The 10490-nt window shown below is 42.5% G+C and overlaps 1 protein-coding gene and 1 pseudogene across 1 annotated transcript in view; one reads left to right on the top strand and one right to left on the bottom strand.

The window, feature by feature from the left end:
• Positions 1–220: 220 nt before the first annotated feature.
• PFDN1 (prefoldin subunit 1) overlaps positions 221–10490 on the top strand; it is a 75259-nt gene continuing 64989 nt past the window's right edge. The window contains exon 1 of the mRNA XM_008141456.3: positions 221–566. The gene's annotated coding sequence lies outside the window, so the exon portion shown is untranslated. The remainder of the gene's footprint in view (positions 567–10490) is intronic.
• LOC129149251 (thymosin beta-4-like) lies at positions 7322–8109 on the bottom strand (annotated as a pseudogene).

Below are 10490 nucleotides of genomic sequence, written 5' to 3'. Positions count from 1 at the left end.
GTTCTATTACCCTGAGGGTTGGGGATTCACAGAATCTGATGGTCCCTGAAGGATACAGTCAGGGAAACAGAGTATGTACTAAGAGCTAAGTTGCTGGGGTGTGAGCTATGGTCACAATGCAATGTAACAGAACCTTGGCCTTCTTCGGAATTCCACTGTTTTCTCTAAGACCTCTGGGGTTTCAACTCCTTCTCCTTTCCAGGAATTCTAATTTTTCTTTGTCATAAATACCTGGATTATTTACATCAAAATGGCTTTAACATGCCAAATCCTGTGGCAATTTTCCTTTTTCCTTATAGAAAAGCATTTTCATTAGTATTTTCTTCTAGAGCTGTAGCTTCTAAGCCTGGTGAGCTTCTAAGAAATGCAGATTCTTTGGGCTCAGCACAGATCCACTGAAGAACCTCTCTGAAGGAGGGGCCCAGCTATCAGTGCTTTTAAAGCTTTTCTGCTATCTCTGGTGACAACCCACTTTTGAAAGCTCACTTAACCTTTTGAGGGTTATCAGCCCCTTTGAGATGCTGAGGAGATATGCTCATCCTGCTCCAGAGAAAAAAGCCTCACAGGTACAACATTTAGCATATGCTGCTAAGTATATCATAGACATCCTAGTGTATTTATGGAATATCCCAAATTCCCAGTGCATAGCCCAAGTTTGCTGTAGGGACCAGAGCCCTGGAGCTTTTTCTGTTTCGTCTCCTCTTGGTGCTCCGGGATTGAGACCCTTTTCAAGATGGATATGTCTTAAGTGCCATTGATGTGATGCAGGCCTGCCGGGGGTGTGGGAACCAGAGGGTCATGACCCACTGGGGGTTCTTGGCTTTGTGCAGTAAAGAATTCAAACGTGAACCAGCATAAAGTGAAAGTGAGTTTATTAGTGAAACCCTGAGACAGAGAGTGAGTGGGCTACTCCACAGGCAGAGCAGCCCTGCCTTTAGCGGAATTTGCTTCCTTGGTTAAGGGGAAGGAATATTCAGGATCCCGGGAAAGGGGTGGAGACTTCTCAGAGGAGCTCCGTCAGCCATTTTGTGTCCTTATATTGGCTTTCCCGTTTCCAATCATTGACTTTAGGAGTGTCATTTAGCATGCTAATGTATTACAATGAGCAAATAAGGAGGCTAGGGGTTACTGTTAGGTGAAATTAGTCACCATGTGGGATCAAGCTGATCTCTGCCGTTTTTAAGCTATAAATCTGGTGGGTGGTGGTCTTACTTCCTTGTTGGCATTTCCGGTAGCTGTTATTGATTACAGTTGTTTTACCACATACCTACAAAAAGGAGCCCCATGTTCCTGAGACAAATGGAGCCTCTTGACTCCAAATTGTTCTGTGTGAGACTCAGTAGTAGTCTTGCTGGAATCCACCAAGAGGCCACGGGGTGAAATGGAAGGAACTCTGGAAGGGAATTCAAGACTCATAGGCTCTAGTCTTAGCTTGGACACCGTTTGCTATGTCCTTGGCTAATCGCTTCTCCCTGTGAGCCTCATTTTTCTCAACTATAAATGAAGTGGTAGACTAGAAAAATGCAAAGATCCCTTCCAGCTCTTTGAGGCTTTAATTCTTTTCTGAAATTTTTATACAGGACCCTGTACTTCAGATGGCAGAACACAATGGGGATATGTGACAAATGGATAGACTACTAGGGTTCCCTTGGACAGTTTTTTCCCTTAATTATATGGCCTTCTGCCCTCAGATTCTGATGTTCCAGGATAAGTATTCCTGCTAGTGACCTCTTATGCAATCTACTAATCACTGTGGTTAGAAGGAAGGACCTGTGAGGTCACTGAGGTTACTTACCCACAGCCAGCCACACTTTGCCATCTTCCCAAATGCAGGCTAAGGCATTTGACCTTAGCTGAGGGGACAAAAGGAAGTGGTAAGTTCCACAATCCTATCAACAGTGGCTGCTACAATTTGTATTTAATGAAACAGAGAGACCGTACTTAATGTTTCTGAGCCAGAAAAGCCAAACAACATTAAGTCTTAGATTTGGTTCCCTTGGATGGGACCCTTCATGTCCAATGATCCAAAGACTCCATTACAAAGCAAGACTGTTACCTTGAGGTCTCACCAGCACTCTGGGAAAGAATAGGGGCTCACCATCATGAATTTCAGGTAACCATTGAAATGAAATTGGTTTTTTCATTAGGAGAGAGGATTGAAAAAGTTGAAATTTTGGCAGCTAAGGCACAGTGGACATTTATTTTATTTTCCTCTCTTTGTGATGTCCATTTCCTCTTCCTTTGATAGTTTACTCTTTTGATATATTTTTATTTCAGAGAGGAAGGGAGAGGTAGAGAGAGATAGAAACACCAATGATGAGAGAGAATCATTGATCGGCTGCCTCCTGCACGCCCCACACTGGGGATCGAGCTTGCAACCCAGGCATGTGCCCTTGACTGGAATCAAACCTGGGACCCTTCAGTCCACAGGCCTAGGCTCTATCCACTGAGCCAAACTGGATAGGGTGATAGTTTACTCTTTTGTAAAGAAGATACTTTTTCCAACGTAAGCTCAGTCCATGTGTTTTTTTGGGTGAGGCTGGTACTCCTAGCCTTACAGGAAAGGCTAGATGACCTACACCTGGCCAATCAGATCATTCCATGTCTCTGGCTATTGTGGTAGTTTCCATGATGGGCACATGGCCCGAGCTAGGCCAGGGATATCCAATCCTAGCACTCTTTCTGGAACCATAAAGGAAAGAGGCATTGTCTCTTTGCACTGTGGAGGCTAAACTGGTCAAACATAAGCCTGGAGTTGCTTGTGGCTATATATGAGCGTAACAAGGTAGGCTATGTGGGGCTTCCTATTTTAACTAAATTTCTTGCTTCTAGGTGCTACAATCACTCATATTCTTCTAATTTATAATAGGAAAAAAAAATATATATTTTTTTTGTTTCTCACAATACAAAATAAATTTTAAAACTTTTGGAGCTGCTAAATGTTGGTGCTCTGTGGAAAAGCTTTAGTCACCTTGTCATAGGTAGAGTTCTGAGGGTGAAAAAACATTCCTTTGCACTGGTACTTTTTGGTGCCTATTTATAAAATGCTTGGTGAGTTTTGTCCAGATTTCAACTCAACACCATTGTATTTCTCTTCCTGTTCTAAAGGATCATAAACTTTTTCCCTTGGGGTGAGCTGGTGGATTCTCCACTAGGCTTTTGATTTCCCTGATTTTATTTCTTTCCTATTCTTGGCCCCACACCCTTACTTTCTCTGCTGAGCAATGGTATAAATAACTCAGCCTTTGTTATGCTCGGTTACCCAGCTTCATCTCTTACAAAGGCTTAAATCATCTAATTGACTTATATTCACTTTCTTTGGACTTTTCATAAACACATTGAATCAGATGTGGCAAGGTGCCTGGGAAAAGCCACCACCAATTCCTGTCTGCGACTCACTTCCTCTCCTTGCATAGTTTCCAATGACTATTTCATTTGGTGGATACAACTAAGTCCCCCTTTCCCTCCTAGGAAGGTCCCAGCCCCAAACCTTACTTTGTCAGCCGGAAGAGCTACCTCAGAGTTTCTTGGCAAATGTGTCACTTGGGAAGGCTCAGTCCCCATCCCTGTCCCTGAGGCCCTCAAAGAACTATCATGCAAGCCTTACAAATGCCTCACCTCATCCCACCCTCCAAGGCAGGCAGTTGTACAGAATTCATTTTCAAAGGATACAGGTGCAGATGTCCCTGTTATTAGGAGGCTGCCCACTTGGGAGCAAGTCTTAAAAGCCTTCAATCTTTTTAAATTCAATTTAATACTCTCTGAGGCTACCCACAGGCCAGAGAGTTTCCTGTGTTAAGTATCTTTTCCTTGCCTTTCTTTGATGGGATGACTGAGAGCTTGAAGTGAAGGGTCAGGAGACATCCAGAAAGGATGACAGAGCAAGGGGATGTGTGAGACAAAGTGAAATAAACCAGAAGGCAGTAGGTTTATAATAGCTATAATTTCAAAATGCTCACAGCAAATATAATGTTCCAGGAACTATTCTAAATAGTATATGCTATTTGATCCTCACAGTGACCCTGTTAGGTAGTTACTATACTACATCATCCCCATTTTTCATGTGGGAAAAATGAGCTACAGTAAAGTCACTTGCTTAAGTCCTACACCTGATACATGAAGGGGCTAAGATCTGAATTCAGGCAATCTGCCTCTAGGCACTACACTGACTCTCCATAAGGCTCTACAGGTTGGGTCACCAACTATCCCAGCCTGCCCAGGACTGAGGGATTTCCCAGAACACAGACCTTTCAGTACAAAAACTGCTATAGTCTTGGGTGAATCATGATGTTTGGTCAACCATTTATAGAAATGTTATCAAAGAAACTATTTGAGTGATGAAAAGCAGCTGAGAAAAGGCAGAATTAAGGGAGCACTTGCTCACCCTAGCTGGTTTGCTCAGTGGTTAGAGAATTGGCCCATGGACTGAAAGGTCACAGGTTTTATTCTAGTCAAGAGCATGTACCTCAGTTGCAGGCTCGATCCTGATCCTGGCCATGGTCAGAGAGAGAGAGAGAGAGAGAGAAGAGAGAGAGAGAGAGTGTGTGTGTGTGGGGGGGGGTTTGGGGGGAAAGAGTGGCAAATAATTGATGTAACTCTCTCACATGATGTTTCTCTCTCACTATCTCTCCCCCTCCCTTCCACTGTCTCTTTTTTTTTATTTTTAATATATTTTATTGATTTTTACAGGGAGGAAGGGAGAGGGATAGAGAGCTAGAAACGTCGATGAGAGAGAAACATCGACCAGCTGCCTCCTGCACACCCCCTACTGGGAATGTGCCCGCAACCAAGGTACATGCCCTTGACCAGAATCGAACCTGGGACCTTCCAGTCTGCAGGCCGACGCTCTATCCACTAAGCCAAACCGGTTTCGGCTGTCTCTTAAAAAATTAATGGCGCCTGACTGGTGTGGCTCAGTGGTTGAGTGTTGACCCATGAACCAAGAGGTCACAGGTTCAATTCCCAGTCAGGGCACATGCCTGAGTTGTGGGCTCCATCCCGAGTAGGGGGCATGTAGGAAGCAGTTGATCAATGATTCTTATCATTGATGTTTCTATTTCTCTCTCCCTTTCCCTTCCTCTCTGAAACAGTTAAAAATATATATATATTAATCAATGAAAAAAATATCCTTGGGTGAGGATTAACAGAGAGAGAGAGAGAGAGAGAGAGAGAGAGAGAGAGAGAGAGAGAGAGAGAGAACTTGCTCAATACAGGGCAGGAATTTTGAAGAGCAGATAATCTCTGGGGCTCTCTTCTTCTATTACTTTAGGTTTAATCCCTCAGTCTAGATGACTGCTCTAATTCTGATTTCCCTTTGCCTTTTGGGAATCACTTCACATAAAACAGCCATGGAAACTTCTGGAGTGTAAATGTGACTAGTCACTCCCCTGCTTACAACACTCATTGCACTCAGTGACCACAGGATAAAACCCAAGCTCTTGAGCTTGACCTGGAAGGTTCTCCACCATTGGCCCTCATCTACCTCTGCCCTTTCTCTGAGTGGTTAACAGGCTTCTGTGCTTCAGCCATAAATACAAACAGCTTGTATTTCCCTGAAGACACCAGGCTCTCACCTTGGTGTTTTGTTCTCTCTTCTAGAAAAATCCTTTTTCCCTTCCTTGCAACTAACTCCCATTTTCCCTACAAAAATCTTGATTTAGGAGCCCTCTCCTCTGTGTTCTCCAATCTCACGTGGTCACTTCCTCTACAGCAGAATTTTCATATTCTTTGATAACTCTCTATTGAATCCCCCACTGAACTGTGAACTGCTCTTTTGTTTATCTGTAGGTTCACCATACTTGACACATAATGTTGATTAGGTACAACTATATTAGGCACTTTGCATGTATTATCGAATTTAAGCCTCATAACAACCTATGAGATTGGTACTATTATTGTGTCTATTTTACAGTTGAAGCTCTGAGAAGTTAAGTAATTTTCTTGGAGCCTGACATCCTTGGCGGAAATAGGATTTGACTAGGATGTCAGACTCCAAAGCTTATACTCTTAACCATTCTGCTAAACTTCCTCTCAAACTGAATGAACCCTTCAGAGTCTATCTTACAAAGTTGTGAAAATCAAATGACTTTGTAAGCTGAAAAGCTCTGATGTTAGAAACTGCTCATTCCCCCACAATAACTGTTTTCTGTTCCCTTTTCATAATAATTGAATTCCTGGTGTTTAACTAGACACATAGTTGCCTATAATAATTACATTTCCCAGCCTTTCTTGCAGCCCGGAATGGCCATGTGATTCTTTTTGGGCCAATGTGATATCAACAGAACTATTACAACTTCTAGGACATGCCTTTAAAGAGAAGTGAGCTTGCCCTTACTTTTTTCCGTTTTTCTAGCTGGGCTGCAGACGTGCTGGTGAGGAGTCATTTTGGAACATATAGATAAGATAGAAGGGGGCGGGGAACTTTGGCATTGTGGAACTGAGATACTTACCCTACACTGCTTATGCCTGGTTGATTGTGACAAAGAGAAATAAGCTTCTATATTGTTTCATTCATTGCTATTTTGGGTCTCTGACCTATACTCTCAATTAACATGGTCTATTTATAGGGAGGATGGATTATTCTTATTATTCCTACAGAGTGGCTTTGAGACTGCATGCAGGCTATATCATAAGACTTAATTTCTCTGCCAAGACCGGTTTGGCTCAATGGATAGAGCGTCGGCCTGTGGACTGAGGGGTCCCAGGTTCGATTCCGGTCAAGGGCATGTACCTTGTTTGCGGGCACATCCCCGGTGGGGGGTGTGCAGGAGGCAGCTGATCGATGTTTCTCTCTCATCGATGTTTCTAACTCTCTATCTCTCTCCCTTCCTCTCTGTAAAAACTCAATGAAATATATTTTTAAAAAAGAATTAATTTCTCTTCTCAGTAAAAGACATTACCATTCAACTAGTTTGCTCAGGTCTAAAACCTAGGAGTCTTTGTTTTCCTTTTTTTTTCTCTTCATGTTTTAAAACTTTTTATTTGCATATTAAAAAATTGTGCATTCCAATAATTAAAATCATTTGAACAACAAAAAAAAGGCACTCTGATTAAACTGCATTTTACAGCCCGCAGGGCCCCTGGACCAGCTTGGTGTTTACTCTAGATTTCACCCTCGTCCCACCCAGCTCGCTCCTTCATCAACAGGCCAGTCCCCCCTTCCCCGCCAGCCAGCCGGGCAGAGGGGAGCGGCAGGTACGGCCTTCGTTGTCAGCAGTGGTGATGTGAAAAGGGGCGGCACAGTCACTTAAACTGATCCCACCTCTTTGCATCTTACAACGTTAAACAGCTAAAAGAAGTAAAATAAGAAGGCAGGGCTTGTGGGATGTACAGTGCACATTGGCGGCGCGTGCCTCATTACGATTCGCCTGCTTGCTTCTCCTGTTCAGTCGTTTCTTTTGAAGGCAGTGGGTCTTTCTCTTACGATTCTGTCTTCTTCAATTTCAGCTTATCGAATTTCTCAGTCTCAGCCGTGTCGGGTGTGTCAGACACGGCTGCAGAGGAAGCCGAGCGAGGTGCGCGCCCGAGAGAAGTCCGATCTGCTCAGGGACCGCCTCTGAGTTGTTTTCCTTTTTTAAAACAACTTTATTGAGGTATAATTGACATACAAGAAACTAAATACATTAAGATATACAATTTAATAAGTTCCTGCTCAGGAAACCATCTCCACAATTAAGAGATCATAAACATATCCATCACCACAAATGTTATCTAATGCTCCTTTGTAATCCCTCCTTCTGCCTCCTCCCTAGTTTCCCTCACCCCCAACCCTATCTGGCAACCACTGATCGTTTTGCACTTTAGATTTGTTTGCATTTTCTAGAATTTTACATACATAAAATCATATAGTATGTTACTCATTTTTTCTGGCTGCTTTCACTCAGCATAGTTATTTGGAGATTAGGAATGATCTTTGATTCCTCTTTTTTCATTGACAGACCCTACCCCCAATCCATTCCTTCATTAAGTTCAGTAACCTCTACCTGAATACATCTGCTTCTCTCTATCTCCAGTGCTATCATCTTCGCCTAGACCACCATCATCTCTTGTACTATTGCAATAGTCTTTTAACTGGTCTCTTTGTTTCCACTCTTGCTCCCTCCAATCCATTCTCCACCTGGAACCCACACTAATCTCTTTAAAATGGGATCATATCAATCTCTTCAGGCCATATCAATCCCCTTCTTGAAATCATTCAATGGCTTCGGATCACACTCAAAATAACATTCTAACCTCTGACCATATCTTACAAGGCCTTTTATGGTCTGGCCCCCTGCCCGACTCTCTGATGTCACCTTTTACAATTCTTCCCTCCCAGCTTCTTCCTTTGGTTCTTCAAATATGCCAAGCCTGTCCCCATCCTAAACTCTTTGCTCTTATTATTCCTTCTGTCTGGGATGCTCTTCCCCAGTTCTTTGGATAGCTGGCTCATTCTCATTTTTCTGGTCTCATCTCCCTCTAGAGAGCTTCCTACACCTAAGTAGCCTCCACCCAGTGGATCTGTAACCACACTGCTATGTCCTTCCTTAGAAACACATTAATATTTAAAATATTTGTTTGCATGTTTATTGTTTATCTTTCCCCACCGGAATATGTGCCCCATGAGGTCAGGGAGTTTGTCTCTTGCTACTGTTATATTCCAAGGGTCTAGATCAGTGCCCAACACATGTTATTTTATTTTATTTTATTTTCTGTGGGGAAGGGAGAAGGGTGCCTAACATATGTTAAAAAATATTTGTTGAAGGAATAAATAAATGTATCGAGCATGGGTAAGGCAGAGCTGAGGGATAATAGGAGATCACCTTTCATAGCTTATTAAACCTCAGAAATAGTATATTCCTACATTAGTGAAGCCTTCAGTGTGAAGTCTGTTTTTTTCTATGAAATAATAGAAGCAAGCACATTCTGGTTATTCTCTAGGCAAGTGTCCAAGTACTACTGCAAGGCTTTCATAGATAATCTTTCTTGCCATTTTAGAAGCTCTAGAGAGAGAAAGGAAATAATTTCATTTTGAAGACCTAAATGAAAAGGAGATATGGCCCTAACCGCTTTGGCTCAGTGGGTAGAGTGTCCGCCTGCGGACTGAAGGGTCCCAGGTTTGATTTCGGTCAAGGGCATGTACCTTGGTTTTCGGGCACATCCCCAGTAGGGGGTGTGCAGGAGGCAGCTGATGGATGTTTCTAACTCTCTATCCCTCTCCTTTCCTCTCTGTAAAAAATCAATAAAATATATTTTAAAAAAGGAAATATGGAAAAATAATACAGTGGCTTCCAGTTCATAAATGTATATCACATTCTGCCAACTTTATGGTCAGAGAAAATTTTATTTCCCCCCAAATATGCTTCACTTATGTGATATCAAGATTAATGTAAGAACTGGTCTGGAACCATGAATCTCATAGGGCTTTGGTAGACGTGAATTGGAACCTAACCTTAGGGATGTTTACACAGCCCAGGACATGATAGACACTGAAGATAGGTTTTTAGACAAAAACTTATGTCATATGAGAAAATCAACTGTCACAAGAAAGAACAGCAAATGCTCCCAATGGAAGAATTCACAGCCAAAAACACCTCAGGTGATAACCCTGTTAGGTCAATATTGTTATTCTAAAATTAAAAGAGAAGAAAAACTCTACTGCCACACAGTAAATGGAACCAGACAGACTTATGGTTAAGGTAGACCAAACCTTCAATCCAGATCTGGCTGGTTCCAAATTTCCATCCTTTACCCTCCCTCATAAGTTTTTAGAGTAGGTAAAACATCCATTTCTTCCATTCTCAAAAGTCCAATTTCTATCCATCCTTCTTGTTCAAATGTTGGCCGTTTACAGCAAATTCTCAAAATGTGGTCTGCAGATGACTTGCATCAGGTCATAAAGGCTGTTTGCAAAAGTGCGAGAATCTGGGCCCCAAACTCAAAGATTCTAAGTAAATAAGTTTGGGATAAGGACCAGAGAATGAATATGTATATCTATTTAAACAAACTTATTTGGCCTCTCTTGAGAACCACTGTGCCAAAAGGTCTTCAGGAGAGGTCAGGAGAAGTAAGTTCTCGGGAAGAACATTCCAACAGCATTATGGCCTTCTCCATACAGGCACACCTGAGGCTCAGGCTGACTTTTTTTTTTTTTTTTTTTTCCTCATCCCTGACAGTACAGAGACTAGCTGAATGACTGAAGAGGTTTGGCCTGATCTACATACATCTCAATTTAGTAGCACAAATTAAGCAATTTGTTAAAATGCTTAAAGCCATACACGAAATCTGCGTGTCGTGTTGTGTCTGGAAGGATGTGGAGAAGTAGGCCAGGCCTGATTGATCACATGGGGTACGCAGACTGAATCGTAACCTGGGATATTTCAAGAGTTACTAGCGGGGAAGAAAGGAAGAAGCCTGCCTAGTCCCACTCATGCGGCGCAGGCGCAGAAGGAAGGAGGGAAATACTCAAATCTCCAAGGCGCGCCCTTCCCCCACACACTTTCCGGCTTTCT

The sequence above is a fragment of the Eptesicus fuscus genome, chromosome 6, assembly GCF_027574615.1.
Source record: "Eptesicus fuscus isolate TK198812 chromosome 6, DD_ASM_mEF_20220401, whole genome shotgun sequence".
In the NCBI taxonomy this organism is placed as follows: Eukaryota; Metazoa; Chordata; class Mammalia; order Chiroptera; family Vespertilionidae; genus Eptesicus; species Eptesicus fuscus.
This window is presented reverse-complemented; position numbering and strand designations above follow the sequence as displayed.